The following is a 14,318-nucleotide window of genomic DNA, read 5'->3' on the forward strand; positions in this document are numbered from 1 at the left end:
TGCACCCATGGCTGGACGTGTGTGTGTACTGGTATCAACACTGGTTTGTATCCCCATAGGAAACAGGTCCTCCTAACAAACTATGACCACGTTTCACAAGAACAGCTTGCTCACAGGGGCGGCAGGGGGTGGGAGAGGTGTCTGTGGCCCCAGATCTGAGTGGGAGCTGGGATCCATGCTGAGGAGTGTGGAGGCCTCAGTCACCGTCCTGTGGGTGTCGGCAGAGGCTTCGAATCATCAGAGCAGGGGAAATGACCCCCTCATTAGAGTGAGACGAGCAAACAATGAGGGGCAGGGAGTAGACCCCCGCTGTCTCCCAGAAGTGCCTCCCCTCCCAGTCCGCTTAGCCTCTGTCACAGCCTGTGCTGGCCCACCTCTGAAGCCCCTTCCTCCTAAAGCACTGAGATGCTCTGATCTTTTATGGACCTGCCCTGGGCCTCACCCCCCCTTCCCTGCTGGCCAAAGGCTCTTCTCCTGCTTCTGACTTCTGATTCCTTCCCCAGGACCCAGGCAGGTGTTAGGACAACAGAGATTCCCTGAACATGACCCCTACACCACCAGCATGCAAAACTGGGGCCGCAGGCTTCCACAGGTGGCATGACTCTCTGCTGGACCCTGCAAAGAGCTTGGAGAAGAAAGGGGCTCATGTCTCTCCACCTCCACAGAATCTGTAGGTCAGCCTCACAGGTCCCCCTCTGTCCAGGTGGGCAGCACATATGTGCTCCCAGCCCTCCTTGACCCTTTGTGAAAGAAAGTTTTTGCAGCTTAGTAGTCTGATATTAGGCAAGGTGTCTCAGGGCTTGTTCCTTTTGAAGCCCTACAGGAGAATCTGTTTCCTCTCCCTTTCTGTCTTCTAGAGGCTGCCTGCATTCCTTGGAATTAGTCCCTTCTTCCATCTTCAAAGTGCATCACTTTAATCTCTGCTTCCCTCATCACATGGTCTCTCCAACTCTGACTCTTCCTGTGTCCCTCCTATACAGCTCTTTGTGTTTATATATAGCCCACCCAGAAAATTTAGGATAATCTCTTCATCTCAAGATTTTTTACTTAGTCACAGCTGCAAAGTCCATTTTTCCATACAAGGTAACGTTCACATATTGTCATAGGAGGGGTTAAACACGGACGTTTTGGGGGAACCAGAATTTACCCTACTAGAAGAAATCCACAAGAATACCTACCATCAGAATCCACATGAATAACAGACTATGACCAAGTGGAGTTTATTCCAGGGATGCAAGCCTTGTTCAATGGTAAAAACTCATCAATGTAATCTACCAGATTGAGTCTAAAGAGGAAACACGTACTGTTACACCAATTAATACAGAACAGGCATTTAACGAAATTCAACACCCATTCATATTAAAAATGCTCAGAAAACTAGGATTAGAAGGGCACTACCGCAACCTAATAAAGAGCCTCTACAGAAAACCTACTTCTAACATCACATGAAATGGTGAAAGAATGAATGCTTTTCCCTGAGTTCAAAAACAAGGTTAGAATGTCCACTCTTATCTTAGTTTTCAACTTAGTACTTTAGATTCTAGTTAGTGTAGTATAGCAAGAAAAGGAAAAAAGAGGCATACATATTAGAAAAGAAGAAATATAACTGTCATTCTTTACAGATGACATAATTGTCTACATAGAAAATTCCAAGGAATGTATAAGTAGACTCATAATAAATTATAATAACTTGCTTTAGCAGGATCTCAGAATATAAAATCAATACATACACATTAATACACAACATTGATCATATTTCCATATACTAGTAACAAACTGAACGATTGAAAACCAAAATTTAAAACATATTAAATAGGTTCCAGTTCAAGATGGCAACATAGGAAGATCCTGAACCCACCTCCTCCCACAAAGACACCAAAGCTACAGCTACATATGGAAAAATTTCCTCTGAAGAAAACTAAAAGATGGTGGAGCAACCCCTTCACATCAGGAAAACCAGAGGGAAACCACATCAAAACAGGTCGGAAAGGCTGAGACACAATTTTGCCATAAACCCCATCCTTGGTGTGGAGACACACAATTAGGAAGGAACTCAAAACCTGGAGCTTCTTCCTGAGAGGTGAAGGGTATGGACCCCACATTGGGCACTCCAAATTTTAAGGCTGGCACCTGAGAGATACACCCTCAAAACATCTGACTTTGAAGACCAACAAGGCACATCCCATGAGACCCACAGGGCTGTGGTGAACTGAGGAACAGCTCTTAAAGGGCCTGTGCACAGACTCACCTGTCCCAGGGCCAAGTGTAGAAGCAGCCCTTTGAAAAGCACTCTGACTTTTTGTGAAAGGGACTCACTTCCCAATTTTAAAGCATTAATCTGAGGAACAGGGGCCTGCTGGAATACTCCCCAGGGACAGAGGCTGGTGGGTGCCATCTTCCTGCTCTCTCTCTGCCTTGATAAAACTGAAAGGTGCCATCTTTTTTCCCCTTTTTCCTTTCCTGCAGGTGACAACGTTGTGCTCCAGCCAGCTGGCTCCTTCTTCCCTGCTCTTCCTCTGTCTTGCTATATATATATTTTTTTCTTCTTCTTTTTCTTTTTTTCTTTTCCCTATTTCCTTTTATTCAAATGGTGTCATCTTTGCACTCTTCCCACCGCCTCACTCAGCCAGTAAGCATCATCTTCACAGTTTCCTTCTGATGTGCTCCAGAGAGCCAGAATCTCCAAGACAGGAGATCCCATTTTTTTGGCCTCCACTCAGGGGATGCTCCTTGACCACCTGGCTCTGGAGGCCAGGAGGGATTTCTTTTCTGGGTCCCATGGGACTGTAACAATTGGAGAGACAGTTCTTGGCAGGATACCACCCCCAGGATGTACCACCACACATCAGACTGAGACACAGCCCCAGCCTTTACATGAAAAAGGCCTATTTGCTAGTAGGGACAAGACTTAAGAGCAGGCTTCAGGTTCAGCACACATCTAGAGGCTACGGATGTGCTCTCGGGGAAGGTAGGCTGGGGGTGCCATCTCTCCACTCTCACTCTGCCTTACTACAGTTCACTGGTATCTCCCAGAATGGAGCTTGTACACTTATCTGAAGCACTGTTTTCTTGTGACTGCTCCCCAGGGAACACCTTCAGATTGCTTGCTTCTGGGGCGCAGCAGGGCTTACACTTGCAATCTCACAAGACTAAATATATCTGCATTCTTTAAAAGCTGTTACCAAGTTTTCTGGCTTCCTATCAACCTGAATCTAGGTGCTGCCTGAGATCCTCCACTTTGGGTTGCTCATTTGTCTTGGCACACCCTCAACTGCTGGGATGGTGTGCCAGGTCTATTAAAAATAAACTGCTTAGACAATCACAAAGGTTTGAGAGGCAACCAAGAGTAGACGCGGTTAAATGACAAGGTTCATCTGTCACACAGCTCTTCAAGACTGGGAGATGTGGCTATTTCACTTAATGCATAGAAACCAACACAGAGAGTCAAGCAAAATGAAGAAAGAGAGGACTATACTCCAAAAAAAGAACAAAATAAAACCTCAGGAAAAAATCTTAATGAAATGAACATAAGTAATTTACTTGATAAAGAGTTCAAAGTTATGGTCATAAAAATGCTCACTGAACTCAGAAGGAAAATGGATGAAAACAGTGAGAACTTCAACGAAGAAATAGAAGATATAAGAAAGTTCCAAATAGAAGTCACAGAACTGGAGAATGCAATAACTGAACTTAGAAATACAGTAGATGAAGCAAAAGAAAGAATAGGTGAACTCAAAGACAGGTCAGAGGAACTCATCCAATCAGAGAATAAGGAAGAAAAAAGAATGTAAATAATGAATATAGCTTAAGGGATTTATGGCACATCAAATGGAATAACATTCACCTTATAGGAACTCCAGAAGGAGAAGAGAAAAGGGGGCAGAAAACATTTGTAGAAATAATATCTGAAAACTTTTCCTAACCTGGGGAAAGAAACAGACATCCAGATACAGGAAGCCCAGAGAGCTCCAAAGCAGATCAACCTAAAGAGATCCATACCAAGAAATATTAAAATTAAAATGTCAACATTAAAGATAACAAGGGAATCTTAAAATCACCAAGAGAAATACAACTTGTTATATAACTTGTTATATACAACTTGTTATACAACTTGTTATATAACTACATCAACCTAAAAAGCTTCTACACAGAAAAATAAACAATCAACAAAATGAAAGGGCAAGCTACAGAATGGGAGAAAATATTTGCAAATCATGTACGTGATAAGGTGTTAATATCCAAAATATATAAGGAACTCATACAATGGCTATATATATATATCTATATATAGATATATAGATATAGATAGATATAGATTTTCAAACAGTTCAATTAAAACTTGGGCAGAAGAACTGAATAAAAAATTTTCCAATGAAGACATCCAGATCACCGACAGGTTCATGAAAAGATGCTCTACATCACTAATCACCAGGGAAATGCAAATCAAAACTACAACGAGATATCACCTCAAAGAGACTAAGAGGTAACAAATGTTGACAAGGATGCAGAAAAGGAAACCCTTGTGCACTGTTGGTGGGAATGTAAATTGGTACAGCCGCTATGGTAAACAATATGGAGTCTCCTCAAAAAATTAAAAAGAAAACTACCATACATTAGCAATCCTGCTTTGGGTATATATATATCCAAAGAAAATGAAATCACTATTTCAAAGAGATATCTGCACTCGCACGTTCATTGCAGCATTATTCACAATTGCCGAGAGATGGAAACAACCAAAGTGTCCATACATGGATAAATGGATATAGAAGATGTGGTATGTACATAGATGGAATATTATTCAGCCATGAAAAAGAAGAAAATCCTGCCACTTGCAACAACATTTATGGATCCTTGGGGCATTATGATGAGTGAAATAAGTCAGAGAGAGAAAAATAAATACTGTATGATATAACTAAATTGTAGACTCTAAAACAGCCAAACCCAGAGAAACAAGAGAATAGAATGGTTGTTGCCAGGGGTTGGGGTTGGGGGAAATGGGGAGATGTTGACCAAAGGGTAAAATATCCAGTTAGCAGATGAATTTCTGGGAGTCTAATCTACAGCATGGTGATTGCAGTTAACAGAACTGTATTATATACTTTAAAGTTGCTAAAAGAGTAGATCTTAAATGTTCTCACCAAAAAAAAAAAAGGTATTTATGCGAGGTAACGGAGTTGTGTTAACTAGCTCCGCTGTGGTAATCATTTCACAACATGTAACATACCAACAGGTTGTACACCTTAAACTTACACAATGCTATATGTCAATTACATCTCAATAAAGTTAGAAAAAATACAGAAAACAGACTGTTGCCCAACATTCAAGCAAAAATACTAGTTTGGGACTGCTTTTTCTTGAATTTAATCATTGTGCCTTCTTGAATCTGTTTTGTATCACATGATAGCAGACTCATAGAGGCAGCTTACTTCTGATCAGGTGCAGCCAAAAAGAAGCAACTGAGGGTATATGGGAGTTTAGGGATAAGCTACGCGATTTCTCCCTTTCTTCCTCTACTTTGTGAAGATTCTCCAGCAGCAAATGTGTAACTTCCACGGCTCCAACTCCAATGAGACAGAACTGGTATGGTCTGACATTGATGATCATTTAACCTGGCCCTGGACTCCTTTACAACCCTCTCCTTAACTTTGCCTTTCCAGCATAGGGGTACAAGTAAATTCCTGTTCCTACTAATCACTCCATTATCTAGGTGGCCCTTCTCAGAAGTTTCATCACTGGTGTTCTTAATACCCTGTATTAAATTTATTTGCAAAGACTTGAAACAATTTCTATTTTATTTGTTATCGGCAAATACAGTATAATAGAATTTAGAAATATTAAAAAAATTAGAAGAGACATGAAATCTCAAAATGGGGAAATGTTAGCCATGTTTAGGAAGAAAATGTACTAATATTATTGGAGGAGAGAATTCAGGAATTGGAAGATAACACTAATGCGTTTGGAAGGTAGAAAACTGTGGAGAAGTTTGAATGGTGGGCTTCATGCCACAGGAAATAGGAAGTGATTCAAAGTTCTATAAAGATTGTGCTCAATTCAGCAGCACATATACAAAGTTTTATAAGATTAATCTGAAAGTGGTAGGCAGTTTGGAGTATGTGATGGAGTGATGTCAAAGAAAAATTGCACCAGATGGTTAAACAGGCAAGGAGTACTTTACTCAAGATGATTCTGTAATAGGGGAGAGAGGCTGAACTCCGTTCTACTGGAACAAAAGGCATGGAAGTTTTTAGATGCCAGGATGAGCTGTAGGAAAAATAGTAGAGGATGCTGGGGAAGAGGTTGGTCAATATAATTAGACCATCTCTGTTTGCTTTGGCTCTTATTAAAGTTAGGCTCCTATACTCCCCACAGAGACTGGGAACTAGGGGCAATACCTTTCTTGAAGGTTATATTTCAAAGAGCTGACTCCCAGGTCCCTGAGAAAGACATTTCTGGGTTGGAAAATTATCAAGTGACTAGGAGAAAATTTACATCTCAAAGGGGCAGAGAAAGAATTTACAATTTCAAGTTTCTTAAAGTAAATGTTTTCAGAAAAGGGAGGTTAGAGGCCTATGGTAAAGAAAAATCCTGTCTGAAGTTTAGCCAAACTGAGGGAAACATTAAGGCCATCTTGATCAGTAGTTAAAATTAGCATTACCTTCAGGAAGGTTATTTTATAAAGAAAAGCAATGCCTTAGAAACTTTCTCAGAAGAATCAAAAGTAACTGTCTGCTAGTTAGATACAGGTCAGGAATAATGAGAAAGGGCAGTTACAAGGTAAACTCAACTAATGTTCTCTGTGTTGTAGCTTTAATAAAGATGAAATAAGTAGAAAAAAAATAATCCATTGGTACACGGTGAGAGCCAGTTGGATGGATTGCCCAATTAGAAATACTTCTTTATTTTCTTGTCATTATCAGTCAAGGATTAACAAACCTAATTTTATTAGATATACTTCTGTCTAGGGATTGAGAAATATCAATTATTTAAACTTAATCACTACTTTTTTCTGTGAGATTTTTAAAAATATACTTTGGGGAGAAGTAATGGAAGAGTGATATAGCACTAAAACATTGACGTGAATGACATAATAAGATCCTATCTTTCTCAATTTAAGGAGAAAAAAAGGGAGGGCAAAAGAAATGGGCAGAAAGTAAGTTTACCTACCAGTCATTGTGTCAAGTGTTTTCATATATTTATCTAATTTAATACTCACAAAACAATGAGACATAAGGAAGACATTTATCCCATTCCATAGATGAAACTCTGTTTACAAAGTAATATATCAACCATTTGTACAGCTGACCCTCGAATTTAAGGCCTTACGTCTGTTGAAATGCAAGAGCCAAACTCTGCTAATACAAGGTGCTTAGAATAGGTAGACTTCAGTGAGCAGGAAAATCAGAGCATGCGTGAACTGATGACAAGTTTTGCTGATCTAGTAGCTTTGTGAGATTTGTCTAGATTCAAAGGCCCTTGCTCTACTAAACCATCAAATTAGAGGTGGTCTCCTTCTGAAACAACCAATATTTGCAGAGCTATTCAGACTTTGGGTCATGGTATTTTTTCAAGGATTAACTATTATCACTGGCTTTTCAAATTTTAACTTTAGAAAGTCCTTGCTTTTGTTGGAAGCAATGTTAAATTTTGATGCAGTTGTTTGCAGGGATGAAACTTGGTCGCCTTCTGGAGGCTATTCTCAGGTCTGACTAGCATACCTTAATTTTGAGAAAGAAGTCAGGTCTTAACAATTTAACAACTCATTTTAAATGTGTGGAAATTATGTATATACATTATACTTTTTTAGAAGTTACAAAACATTGAGTTCAAAATGCTCAAAATATTTTAAAATGCTGAATTAAACGTTTTATGGCATAGCATGTTTTGAATTCCTGTTCTCCCTTTGGAAATGGAGACGGTCATCATTCTCCTTTTATCATGCAATATCTATACTGGGACTAAAACGTTATTTTTCCTCCCCTATTATAGGAACACATGGGCAATTAGTTCTATAAATTGAATGATAAAACATATGACACAATACTATACACTCAATTACTACCAAGATCTTTCATTTTAAGTTTTAAAAAAAAATCTCTAAATTTCCAATTAAAAAAATTTTTTTTCTTTCTCTCAAAGATAAAACATCAGAGCTTACAAGAACCCTTAAAAACAGAATGGCTCAAAGGATAAAAATGTTTTGCTCCCTAGTTCATTCTTGTTCAGTTTTCTTGTAGAAGGTGTATTATACCAGTTAGTGTAAATTATACAAGCAAAGTTCTTGCCATACATTGGTGACAGCTTTTCTACATAAAGTAAGCAGTTAAGGGGCTTCCCTGGTGGCGTAGTGGTTAAGAATCCACCTGCCAATGCAGGGGACACGGGTTCCAGCCCTGGTTCCCGAAGATCCCACGTGCCACGGAGCAACTAAGCCCGTGCGCTGCAACTACTTAGCCTGCGCTCTAGAGTCCGTGTGCCACAACTACTGAAGCCCGCGCACCTAGAGCCCATGCTCCGCAACGAGAAGCCACCGTGATGAGAAGCCCGCACACTGCAACAAAGACTAGCCCCCACTCTCCGTAACTAGAGAAAGCTCGCGTGCAGCAACGAAGACCCAACACAGAGGCCAAAATAATAAATAAATAAATAATTTTAAAAAGTAAGCAGCTATGAGCTGCTATAAACCTGCTGTTTCTTTACTTGATTTAAATGAATTTAATTCTTTAAATAACTGAGCAGGTAGAGAATTTAGACTCAGCCATTATTAGAGGTACCTTATACAACCAAAGTGGTATAAAAACCCTGTAACATGAAAGTGTTGTGGAGGTCCTTCTGGTCTTCTGAGACCGGGACACCTGTACCTTTATGTCCCATTTATAAATGCTCCTCTATAATGTTTGGGATGCTGAAATATTTGATGAGATAGATACCTCATGCCTATTACATGCCTTCCCTATATCTCTCTCAACTACATCCCTCTAATGAGTTGGTGCAGCTCCAAGGCTCTATCCAGTAACAAGGTAGTGTCAGGCAGTGCTTGTTGTACTCACTGGCTTTTAATCCTCCAACTGCCTTGTAATCTCCTCCTTCACACCTTGAGGCTTAGAAATGGCATACTTCCTGAGGAAGAGGTTTCTAAGGAGTCCTGTATACTTGCTTGAAATGGGGACAGGAGGATGGAGGAACAGAAGGGAAGATATACGGAAGATGAACGGATTTTTTTTAATATAAATTTTTCTGCCATAAAAACTATAGGTACCAAGCAAAGCAATCAGGGAAATTTATATTCATGCATTAATTTACCACTTACAACGATGAGTAGATAGAGGACATTAGATAGATTAAGGAAGTATCTAGGAGGTAAAATGGATAAGATTGATAATGGATAGGATATAGTGGCTGATGTGAGAGGTTGAACTCAAGGATTATTGTTAGGTGCCTGGTTTATACAACTGGGTGAATGGTGTCACTATACACTAAGACAAATGAAAATGAAGGAGGAGAGATTCGGCAGTTTAGGGAGACCATGAGTATTTAGCTTTATGTATATTTTAAATGAACAGATTTAGATGTTAAATAGGCAACTGGATTTACAGAATTCAGATTAGAGGTCTCAGGTACACAAATGTCCAAACTTGATGGAGTTGGTAACTGAAGCTGTGTGTTTCTGTGAAATCATATTATGAGTTCTAGAGTGAGAGGACATAATGGCCTAAAACTGAATTTTGAAGAATTTCAACATTTAATGTCTGAGGAGAAGGATACGTACCTGCAAAGAAGATAGAGAATGAACTGCCGCAGAGATGAGAAGAAAACCAGAGGAGTTTTTGGGTCAAGGAAAATCAAGTCTCAAAGACAGAAGCAAATCCTACTTACAGGTCAAGTAACTAGGAGATAAAATTTTCACATCGCATCCATGGATTTGGAAATAACTTATGAAGTACCTTTTTCTTGGAGTAATAAAAGATGGATTCTATTGGGAGTGGGTTGAAGCATGAGAAGGAAGTCATAAAGTGAAGATATCAAATACAGATAAACATTTGTAAACAGCTTTATGGAGGTACAACTGATGCACAAAAAATGGCACATGTTTAATGTATACTATTTGATGAGTTTGGACATATGCATAAACCCATGAGACAATTAACACAATCAAGGTAATAGACATATCTGTCCCCTCCAAAAGCTTCCTTGTGTCCCATTTTTTCTGTGTGTGGTAAGAACACTTAACATGAAATTGACCCTCTTAACTAATTTTAAGTGCTTAACACTATTGTTAACTACGGACGCTATTTGTACAGCAGATTTCTCGAATTTATTCATCTTGTATAACTGAAAATTCATACCTGTTGAACAACAGTTCCCCATTTCTCCCTTTCCCCAACCCCATGGCAACCAACCAACATTCTATTCTCTGCTTCCATGAAGTCTGATTCTTTTAGATACCTCATATAAATGGAATTATGCAGTATTTGTCCTTCTGTGACTGGCTTATTTACTTAGCGTATTGTCCTCCAGGTTCATCCCTGTTGCCACAATGGTAGAACCTCCTTCTTCTTTTAAAGTTGAAAATATTCCATTGTAAATATATACTACATGTTTTGAACCATTCATCTGTTGATGGACATTTTTGGAAAAGCTTCTTGACACTGATCTTGGCAATGATTTATTGGCTATGACACCAAAAGCACAGATCACAGAAGCAAAAATAGACAAGCAGAACTACATCAAAATAAAAAGCTCCTGCACAGCAAAGGAAACAACCAACAGAATGGAAAGGTAACCAATGGAATGGGAGAAAATATTTGCAAATCATATATCTGGTAAGGGGCAAATATCCAGAATTTATAAGGAATTCCCACAACTAAGTAGCAAATAAACCAAATAACTCCATCAAGAAATGGGCAAAGAACTTGAATATACATTTTCCAAAGAACACATATGAACGGCCAAAATGTATATGAAAAGGTACTCAGCATTGCTAATCATCAGGGCAATGCAAATCAAAATCACGAAGAGATATCACCTCACACCTGTTAAGATGCTTAGTTTCAAAAATACAAAGGTAACAAGTACTGGGGAGAATATGGAGAAATTGGATCTCTTGTACACTGTTGGTGGGAATACAAAATGGTATACAGTCACTATGGAAAACAGTATGGAGGCTTCTCGAAAAATTAAAAATAGAACTATCATATGATTTAGCAATCCCACTTCTGAATGGATATATGTATATATATATGTATATATATATGTGTGTGTGTGTGTGTATATATATATATATATATATATATATGTATGTATAAGAGAACTGAAATCAGGATCTCAAAAAGATTGCACTCTCATGTTCATTGAAGCATTATTCACAATTGCCAAGATATAGAAAAACATTTTCAAGAATTATTTTAAAAACTGTGCCTTTGAAGAAGAGATAGTCTGGTAATTAGTAATAGAAGTCAGGTGGAGAAAGGTGAGTTTGGTTTTCCTTTTCTTTTTTGCTTTACTCTTCTTTATTATTTTTCCCAATTTGGAAGATTTTAGAATGTTTAAGAAAGATAGTGGAAAAGATCCAGATTAGAGAAGGTATTGAACAAAATAAGGATCCTTAGAGAGTGCAAGGTGATGCAATCCAAATCAGGAGTAAGGGAATTGGGTTTAGTAGGAATAGAGCTTCTGTTCTGTTAAATTACCAAAGGAGATAAAGATGGCAGCAGATGTAGTAACTCTATTATGTTAATTAACAGGAAAGTTCTCCTAATGTTTTTTCTTTTCTTTTCTGTGAATTAAAAGAGATTATCTCCTGATATTATAGCAAATGGTAGGGACATGCCATTTAAGAATAGTGCAATAGCTGAATCACTTTGTTATACAGCAGAAACTAACACAACATTGTAATGCAATTATACTCCAATAAAGATTTAAAAAAAAAAAAGACTAGTGCAGAAAGAGAGAACAAACTGTAAAGAGTGGGAAATGATGGGTCCAGATTAATGTAGCAGAATTAAGGGCAATATTAAAGGACCTTTTAGGTTAGTGATCATGAATTTATAAAGGAAACAATCTAAACTATTATACACTTTACTTGGGAAGACTCTGAAAGCTGGAGATCAAGAAAAGAGAAAGCAATGGTTTGGGTTGATCCAGCATAATTAAAAGACACTGGAACAGGGCTAGGGACAAACACACTATTAGATAATGGACATTGGAATGTAAGAGAGTAAGGAGAGATACAAAGGCAGTATCAGGAGAAAGCAAGGGAGTAAACAGACTTGCGTCAAAGTACTATCATAGTGGTGGGGTATTTGAACAAGTGAACTGGAATGTGAGAAGTTATTGTAAAGGGATGGCATATTTGTGTGAATAATTTTTAAAGACTATTTCTCTTTTTCCAGCTCTGATTTTTATTTTAGAGGACTGACTCCTGAAAACTCGGTTTCCCAGGATTCACTGACAACTAGCTTCCAATTAATTCTGAGTAAAGGAAGGACTGGTGAGAGTTTGGAAGAAGGGGTTAGGGGAGAACCCAGAATGCCCTCTTTCTTTGAGTTGTACATACAACTGAGGCTTCGTCTCCCTCATGCATCCAATTCCTGCTCAAGGGCTTCTCCCTCCATGTTCCCAGCACCCACCAGCAGTCTCTACATTCATTACAGTTCTGCTTAGGGGATTCAGTCTTTCCAAACTCTAGGTTGCCTTCCTATTTCATTTGACTCCAGCTTTTATAACTTTTGAAACAAGCTCCTTTTATTAAAATCTACTTTCTAAACTTCCTGAAGCAGATTTACTGTCCTGCATGAGTAATCCCAGGAAAAAGATGCTCAAAATGGGACTCTGGAATAAGGTTTTGAGCTTGAATGTAATAGTGACTCCATTGCCAATGCAAAGACAAGTGCTTCTTCCGAGTAGTGAAAGCAATAAATAAATTACCAGCAATATTTGCTTTGAACATATTGCCAGTTGAAGACAATACTTTTACATCTCAAGCGGCAGCTGATTTTGTCTATTACAGCAGTAATAACTACAAGCACCACGGGGACCAGTAGCTGCTTCTTATAGCACCAGAGAGCTTACAAAATGAAAATGTTTACACTTAATGTTAAAAGGTGTTAGGTGTTTAAACTCTCAGATCGAGGCATGGGAAGACACAGAGAGCCACACTGAGGGCCTTAAAATTTTCTCATGTCTTAGAGCCACACAGCAGACATGGCTGAGGATCAAGTTTCAAATCTAAAAGTGTGGGTTGCAGAATTAAAATGCAAGTTCAACGTACATCTGTGCTAAGTCTCACAGATTAATATCAGGACATTGATCAGGAAGAGCTGGGTATTAAGATAAGGATATATTGAGTATTTAGGATAAGTGCAGGTAGGCAGACTCAGATTAATATGAAAATTTTTAACCCAAATCTTCCTGTGGTTTCCTCGCCAAAGGAAGCCACCCTTCTTCCTCCCCATTTGAGGAAACTAACCTTCCCTTACTTAACATATCTCTAAAGACCTCATCTAAATAGGTTAGTTTTCAAGGAAATTTCTACTTTTCTCAAGACCCACCCACATCAGCACTTATTGCATCCTAATAACTACAGTCAGATTCCAGCAGGCCCCAGGAGGCAAGTATAATGTCCACCCTGGTAGGAGTTAGCATATCCATCAAAAGAAATGCTATATCCTGCCAATGTGTATCAGCAGAAACCTGTAGAACGTGTGTGTGGCATATGTTTTTTGGGGGGTTTTTTTGTTTGTTTTTTTGCGGTAGGCGGGCCTCTCACTGTTGTGGCCTCTCCCGTTGCGGAGCACAGGCTCCGGACGCGCAGGCTCAGCGGCCATGGCTCACGGGCCCAGCCGCTCCGCGGCATGTGGGATCCCCCTGGACTGGGGCACGAACCCGTGTCCCCTGTATCAGCAGGTGGACTCTCAACCACTGCACCACCAGGGAAGCCCTGGCATATGTTTTATAAGTGCTAGACTGAGAAAGATGGAATATAAAGTTGGAAGGGGTTGAATTTATTATAAAGAACATACCTGAGATTCAAAGTATTAGCTCTAGCTGATGGAATTGGCTCTAATCGTTGGCCTGTTTGGCTGACTGAAACATAGATTCAATAGTCAGCAACATTCAAAGAGGGCAAGATGCCATAATTTATCTGACAGAATGTAGACAAAGGAATCCATGTACTTAAAATGAGAATGTTGGAGTGGATTAATTATGTAAAACCCACTCAACTATCCCACAGTTATGCCCCCACAGAGGTCATCGATAACATCCTTCTTCAAGACATTAAGACATTCTTTGATGAGAGAAATACAAGCATCCTTGAAAAC

Source organism: Mesoplodon bidens (assembly GCF_964165515.1).
Source record: "Mesoplodon bidens genome assembly, contig: HAP1_SCAFFOLD_1087, whole genome shotgun sequence".
NCBI classification, from domain to species: domain Eukaryota; kingdom Metazoa; phylum Chordata; class Mammalia; order Artiodactyla; family Ziphiidae; genus Mesoplodon; species Mesoplodon bidens.